This window comes from Littorina saxatilis, linkage group LG4 (assembly GCF_037325665.1).
Source record: "Littorina saxatilis isolate snail1 linkage group LG4, US_GU_Lsax_2.0, whole genome shotgun sequence".
Classification (NCBI taxonomy): domain Eukaryota; kingdom Metazoa; phylum Mollusca; class Gastropoda; order Littorinimorpha; family Littorinidae; genus Littorina; species Littorina saxatilis.
In genome coordinates, this window is record NC_090248.1 from 5,727,325 (window position 1) to 5,735,671 (window position 8,347).

Sequence of the window (8,347 nt, forward strand, 5' to 3'; positions counted from 1 at the left end):
AAAACACGCTTGTAGTCTACCCCTAAGAAAAAGTAATGACAAGTGACGAAATATTTTTTAAAGATAATGTTGATGTGTTAGTTTAAAGATTGGCATCATCGATTGTCTGTGGGTCTGTGAAGTGACGACAAGAGTGCCTTTAAATCCTCTCTGTCTGTCCTGTTTGTCTGTCTACCTGTCTGTCTGTCTGTCTGTCTATCTGCCTGTCTGTCTGTTTATCTGTCTGTCTGTCTCTCTCTCTTCCTCTGTCTCTCTCTGTCTCTCCCTCTGTCTCTCTCTCTCTCTTTCTTTCTCTCTCACTCTCTCTCTACAAAGAACATTATTGAGTCAAACATCAACATATTTACGTGTTTTTTTTTTATTCAAATAACTATCATGATAAGTAAAAGAATATCGCTTATTTCTGCTATTGCAAATCCAATTTCATGCACAATATAGACAAACAACTTAAATACTCAATGTCTAAGCTTTCAGTATGAGAGGCGTTGTCATAGTCCAAATCGGTAAGTATTATTTTATTCTTTTTAAAATGCCGTAACCACGGTATTGTATCTACCCTTTCAGTGGGCAAATAAGATGACATCAAGGACATACATAGCAACAAAGCAACATGCGGTAGGTGTTATTTGGAAGAAGTGACATGTACAGTTTCATACACATTGGTTCACTGTATTTGTGGGAATCGCTCCACAGCCACAAATGAGTGCACACGCACCTAAAGTGTGGATGGTTACCTAAGAGGCGGCACTGGGTGTAGTGCCTTTCTAGTGCACTTGCACTACAACAGCACTGGGTGCAGTACTCGCTCCGGCATCGAAGAATTTTGCACTAAAAAATGCACAAAATTTGACCTATTTCGTCGCCTATAGAGGACGGAAAGAATGTCATTTTGAACATTGTTATGACATTCTTTCCGTCAAAAAAGTCAATTTAACGGTGTCAATTTAACCATAAGGCAACCATCCACACGTGTGGACGGAAAGAATGTCATTTTGAACATTGTTATGACATTCTTTCCGTCAAAAAAGTCAATTTAACGGTGTTAAATGAAGCGACCATCCACACAATTAGGTTGCCATCCAGAGTTTAGGTTGCCATCCACGTGTGGATGGTTGCCTTATGGTGATTTAGGCAACCAAACCTGTGGAAACATGGGTACACACACACACACACACGCACACACACACACACACACACACACACACACACACACACACACACACACACACACACACACACACAAATACTCACACATATATTGACAAATGCTAGCTTTCGCAAAATCGTTTGGTAGGACATGTCAAAACACAAACGGAATAATTCTATGAAATAATGAAGAGGCCAGGTAATTTACCGCTGCACGGAAATACCCGTGTGACCTGAAATAATAAGCCGTGAAAGGTGGATGCAGCGCCTAAAGGCAGTCGATCTGCTGGCCGATGTGAATGCGTGATATAGTCCCTAATTGTGTAAAAAATTCCATCTCACACGGCATTAATAGGTAACATGCGCCTTGAGTCGCCTTGTGTGGTGAGATACGAGCGCGATATAAATCCTCGTAAATAAAATAAAATAAAATGTTGAGCGCCCACGTGGTGAGTGTTGCAACATTGCACACCGTTAGACCTTAGTATGACAATTTCCTCCTATAGAAGCAGGTAAACATTTCATCTGGACCCAAAACACATTTAAATTTTTTGGCGGGCACATGGTTGTGTAAATCAGGTTCATGGTGACTTTCCGCAGAAGTTTTTTGTACCTCGTAGTTATCTTTCATAATCGTGATCAATGATCTATACCCAACGGCAAAAGATATTGCACACTTTTACATTGTGTGTCACAGGCGTTATATCAATTGCAATGGATTCTTGTTTTCAATACATTTTACACAAATTATTTAACTTCGGACTGCATGTGGAGTTTTAGTAATCTACTCATGGGCAATGCGTCATGATTTGCACGAGCATTTGGCTACTATTTTGGCATAAGATCCTCAGTCGACTATGTGGAAATGTAAGAATGTTCAACAATTGGGGGTGGGGGGTGGGGGGGGGGTATACGCCAAGTATCGAGTACCCCCTACTTTTGGTGGAATTCTGCGCACTGGGTACTGTACTTAGTAAACGCCCACCCCCCATGTTCGATCATTTGAGCAAACGGAAATAGAACAAGATTATTCAAATTATTCGCATATAAACATATATGTTTTCCCTTATTGAATGACAAACTGACAACAAATAATCTTTCAGTTTTAGATAAAAACGTGTTTATTCGCTTGAAATGCTGATATCGGTTTGTTCACCGCAGACCTGAATTAATATTTTCCAGTTAGCATTAACTTTTGGAGTTATAAACTTGTTTACAGACAACAAAGCAACAACATTTCCTTCTTGGTTTGTTTGCAGATTTCCTCTGTGTGTGTGTGTGTGTGTGTGTGTGTGTGTGTGTGTGTGTGTGTGTGTGTGTGTGTGTGTGTGTGTGTGTGTGTGTGTGTGTGTGTGTGTGTGTGTGTGTGTGTGTGTGTGTTTGTGTGTGTGTGTGTGTGTGTGTGTGTGTGTGTGTACGTGTGTGTGTATGTGTGTGCGTGCGTGCGTGCGTGCGTGCGTGCGTGTGTGTAAATGTATGTGTGTGTGTGTGTGTGTGTGTGTTTGTGTGTGTATGTGTGTGCGTGCGTTTGTGTATGTGACAGAGAGAGATAGAGAGAAAGTGTGGGAGAGACAGAGAGATCGCGAGAGTGAGAGAGAGGAATGTTTTGTGCAATAACGAAGCATTTAAATCACTCCTGCAAAGGGTATATAGTACCTAGTAAATGCCCACCCCTAATTTTTGGGCACAATGTGGCAAAATCGGTGCATAGGGGGGGGGGGGAGGGGGCGTATACAAGGTAGTTTAGGAGTTTGACTTTAAATAGATTGTAGTACTTTCGCTTCATGCGTCTCGTAATAATCTGTTTTACAAATGTATATTTCTATTGCGATGTTGCACCTTAGTTTGTGTTGATTGACCGTGTCTGTAGTTACGTTTTTGGAAATGATAAGCAGTATCTAAAATGTGTAAGGATATATTTTGATGACATTTATGATAATTAACATAACCAGGTAAAATATGAAGATAACATGTTGTGTATTGCAACATTAACATGTGATTTGTTTTCAGCAATCAGAAGCCGGTAAATCACTAATTTTATGTTAATAGTTAGCATTGCAACATTTTTCGTTTCCTCTGGTGTAAGAGTGTTGCCTCGTAGGAAATACTGATTGCGACATCAAACAGAAACATCCTGAAATGGAAATGAGAAGACAGCCTCCGTCTTGTTATGGGAAGCAGCATAATCTGATTTTTTTTTTTAATAAAAAAACCCAGTATCTCGTTAGCGGTGGTTGGCGTAACACAGGAGGAAATGCATCATAAAGTTGTTGAACTTTACATCGTGTTTTCAAAATCAATAAAATGTTTCAACATTTTACAACCTTGCATGACTCTGATGTTCAGGTTCGTATGTTAGGCACCATCGTCTGACAAATTAAATGCACTTATCACCATTAGAAGAGCCCTCACTGTAAATTCCCTGGAGTACTTAAAATGGATTTAACTGACGTGACTAATCAATGTTATGAAGTAATACTGCATACAAACGGACATTTTCTATACGAGCAGGGCCAAGATAGGGGTGGGGGTATATGAGAGAAAGAACCGAACCGGAAAAAAAGTATCCATTACTGCCCTTCTTCTGGGAAAAAGAGTGAAACAAGTTGTGATGCAATAACGTTTTAAGATGCTAATGTTCAATGCCAATCGGCCAATATTTAACGTAGGTACGTGGCATTGCTTGTCCAATCGGCTCTGAGCTATTATTAGAAAACAGCTAAATGCTAAGTGTTACAGAGTTAACACTATTTCTCTTATATAAAGGTAATTTAGATTCGTGGACCATTTGAATTCAAGACTTTTACCGCAAAGCAGACAACTTCGGAACTAGAAATAGGAGTAAAGGTCGACATTGACGCTGAACATTTGGAATCCTAAAATAAAAGTTAAAAAAACATTACCAGCTGGCCAAACGGGATACGTTTACAATGAAGAAGTTTGTTCTCTCTCTTATACTCTCCAGTGTTCTTGTGCTTGGTAAGTACATTCTGAGATCGTTATATTTCTGAATGTGTTCGTTAGATTGTGTGTTGGTTTGCTTGTTCGTTTGATGGTAGGATGTTTTTTTCTTTCTTCTGCGGATGCATCTTATTTCTAAGATAATATCTAAAATGGCATTCAATCATTAATTACAATAAGTCTATTCTATTATTTGAAAGTGTATTTTCTACAATGTTATTCCACACAGTGCAATGAGGGTTTGTAACAAACAGTTTGATTTTAATAACTCATGTTGCAGTGGTTGTCAATGCGAATAACACAACTTCAGCACCAGTCAATACAAATACTACCATACCAGTCAATACAACCACAACACCAGTCAATACAATGACTACATTATCACCTGCTGAACGTGGCACAACGCTATCCAAGACTACTGCCGACAAAACATCCTCTACAACTGTAGACGGAACCACAACTATAGCTACGAGTGTGTCTTCAAACGCGACAACATCGGGTAATTTATTCCTTGGTATATTTGTGTATTCACTTATTTACTTCTTTCTTGCATTTTTTCTTTCTTTCCTTCTTTCTATTCTTGTTTTCTTTGTTTTTCTTTTTCTTTCTTTTTATATTTAGTCAAGTTTTGACTAAATATTTTAACATCGAGGGGGAATCGAAACGAGGGTCGTGGTGTATGTGCGTCTGTCTGTCTGTCTGTCTGTGTGTGTGTGTGTGTAGAGCGATTCAGACTAAACTACTGGACCGATCTTTATGAAATTTGACATGAGAGTTCCTGGGTATGAAATCCCCGAACGTTTTTTTTCATTTTTTTGATAAATGTCTTTGATGACGTCATATCCGGCTTTTCGTGAAAGTTGAGGCGGCACTGTCACGCCCTCATTTTTCAACCAAATTGGTTGAAATTTTGGTCAAGTAATCTTCGACGAAGCCCGGACTTCGGTATTGCATTTCAGCTTGGTGGCTTAAAAATTAATTAATGACTTTGGTCATTAAAAATCTGAAAATTGTAAAAAAAAATAAAAATTTATAAAACGATCCAAATTTACGTTTATCTTATTCTCCATCATTTGCTGATTCCAAAAACATATAAATATGTTATATTCGGATTAAAAACAAGCTCTGAAAATTAAATATATAAAAATTATTATCAACAATTTTTTTTCGAAATCAATTTAAAAACACTTTCATCTTATTCCTTGTCGGTTCCTGATTCCAAAAATATATAGATATGATATGTTTGGATTAAAAACACGCTCAGAAAGTTAAAACGAAGAGAGGTACAGAAAAGCGTGCTATCCTTCTCAGCGCAACGAATATCCCGCTCTTCTTGTCCACGGGCACTGCCTTTGCCACGGGCGGTGGAGTGACGATGCTACGAGTATACGGTCTTGCTGCGTTGCGTTGCGTTCAGTTTCATTCTGTGAGTTCGACAGCTACTTGACTAAATATTGTATTTTCGCCTTACGCGACTTGTTTCTTTCTTTCGTTCTTTCGAAGAAAAATGATTTTTTTTCTCATAAAGTCTAATAATTATGCTTGACATATATTACACGATTGATGTATTTTAATGTATCGGTGATTAAATTTTTCTGGTTTGCCTTTTTACATTTAGTCAAGTGTTCTTGATTATTTTTTTTGAGGGGGGGGGGGGGGGGAGCGCATTGCATTGTCTAGATAACTTAAATATGATCATATATATAGAGAGACAGACAAAAAGACAGACAGATGGATGAACATATAGACAGATAGACATATATAGATATAGATAGTAAATAAATGAATAAACAAGTAAATCGCATATGGAACAAAACACGTTTACATGTATATAACACGTAAAACAAATAAGATAAATACCTACAATGAATAAAAAAAACTGCACCGCCCCCCTCTCCCCCAACCACCCCATAAAATTATAAAAACAACAACACATTTCCAGCTTAATGTTTTCTTGCATCAATGTATAATCTATGTCCTTGTTCCAGGAGGTCATCCTCTGAGAGTTACTGGAGAAATCATCTGCGTGCTGGTCGCAGTCACCATGGCTTCGGTTCAACGTTAACTGGACATGACGTTAACAACCAACAACAGCTTATCAGTCAATCATCGTTTTAGACACTTACCTCTCCGTGTAAACAATAGCGTAAAGTGTCTTGTAACTTTGTTTAAAAGCATAGTTTCACATGGAAATACAACCACAATTAGCAGCATGGGTGGTGTATGTGCAGCGGGGGAACTGATAAATGAGATATATGGATGTTGCAAATTGACATAGGTATCAATTAAACATTATTTCAGCACAAAAACACACATTCGGGCACAAAGATAAACAGACACACAAACAGTAAGACAGACAGACAGACAGACAGACAGACAGACAGACACACACAGACACACACACACACACACACACACACACATACACACACACGCACACACATACACACACACACACACACACACACACACACACACACACACACACACATGAATGTACACACTCATTAATTGATTCACTGAATAAGGTTTAACTGTTGATGATTTTGGTGTTCCAAGAGTTGATCATTTAAGGTCAATATGCTTACACAGTGTAAGGGTAATAACCAATGCTCTAAGCACAAACAAATGTAGTTGTCTCCCTTATCATACAGCAGAACGCTTTCAGCATCGAACCTATGGATGAAATGTGCATGTGTACCAACTATGATTAAATATACCTTCCTTCACCTGTACATCTCACGTGTGTGTATGTGTGTGTGTGTATGTGTGTGTGTGTGTGTGTGTGTGTGTGTGTGTGTGTGTGTGTAAGTGTGTGTGTGTGTGTGTGTTTGTATGCTTGCGTGCGTGCGTGCGTGCGCGCGCGCGCGCGCGTGTGTGTGTGTGTGTGTGTGTGTGTGTGTGTGTGTGTGTGTGTGTGTGTGTTTCTTCGCTGACTTGAAAATACACGGAATGTATCCTACTATTATTCATTTCGGTATTAATCACCTTTTTTTTAATCAAGCACAAGAGGTAGTAAGAAAGAAGTAAAGAAAGATAGATAGATAAAAAATAAAGATAGATTTAAAGGTAGATATATAGACACACAGACGGATCAGTTCATAGATAGATAGATAAATAGATAGATAGATAGATAGATAGATATACATATAGATAGATAGATAGATAGATAGATAGATAGATATGGTAAATACATACATAGATATATAGACAAATTGATTGATAGATTGATAGATTGATAGATAAATAGATAGATAGATTTATAGATTGATTGACTGATTGATTGATCTATTGATTGATTGATTGATTGATTGATTGATCGATCGATCGATTAATTGATTGATAGATATATAGGTAGATATGTAGATATATTGATTTATGGATTGATTGATTGATTGGTTGATTGACAAAATTAAGAAAAAAAAGAAGGTTTATGTTAAACTGTAAGTACAAAAGGGGAAAGAGAGAAATATAGTGAGAACAAATAAACAAACATGTTTGACTAAAAGCTGAACACGCAAAATCGGCTAAACCTGTAAATAAGTCGCGTAAGGCGAAAATACAATATTTAGTCAAGTAGCTGTCGAACTCACAGAATGAAACTGAACGCAATGCCATTTTTCAGCAAGACCGTATACTCGTAGCATCGTCAGTCCACCGCTCATGGCAAAGGCAGTGAAATTGACAAGAAGAGCGGGGTAGTAGTTGCGCTAAGAAGGATAGCACGCTTTTCTGTACCTCTGTTTGTTTTAACTTTCTGAGCGTGTTTGTAATCTAAACATATCATATGTATATGTTTTTGGAATCAGGAACCGACAAGGAATAAGATGAAAGTGTTTTTAAATTGATTTGGACAATTTAATTTTGATAATAATTTTTATATATTTAATTTTCAGAGCTTGTTTTTAATCCGAATATAACATATTTATATGTTTTTGGAATCAGCAAATGATGGAGAATAAGATAAACGTAAATTTGGATCGTTTTATAAATTTTTATTTTTTTTTACAATTTTCAGATTTTTAATGACCAAAGTCATTAATTAATTTTTAAGCCACCAAGCTGAAATGCAATACCGAAGTCCGGGCTTCGTCGAAGATTACTTGACCAAAATTTCAACCAATTTGGTTGAAAAATGAGGGCGTGACAGTGCCGCCTCAACTTTCACGAAAAGCCGGATGTGACGTCATCAAAGACATTTATCAAAAAAATGAAAAATAAGTTCCGGGATTTCATACCC

The 8,347-nt window shown here is 37.6% G+C and overlaps 1 long non-coding RNA gene across 1 annotated transcript; it reads left to right on the plus strand.

Annotated features, from left to right (window-relative positions):
• Positions 1-3,919: 3,919 nt before the first annotated feature.
• On the plus strand, positions 3,920-6,842 carry LOC138963530 (uncharacterized). The gene is made up of 3 exons (XR_011454844.1): positions 3,920-4,125; positions 4,388-4,606; positions 6,096-6,842. It is a non-coding gene; the product is annotated as an uncharacterized lncRNA (long non-coding RNA).
• The last annotated feature ends 1,505 nt before the right edge of the window (positions 6,843-8,347 follow it).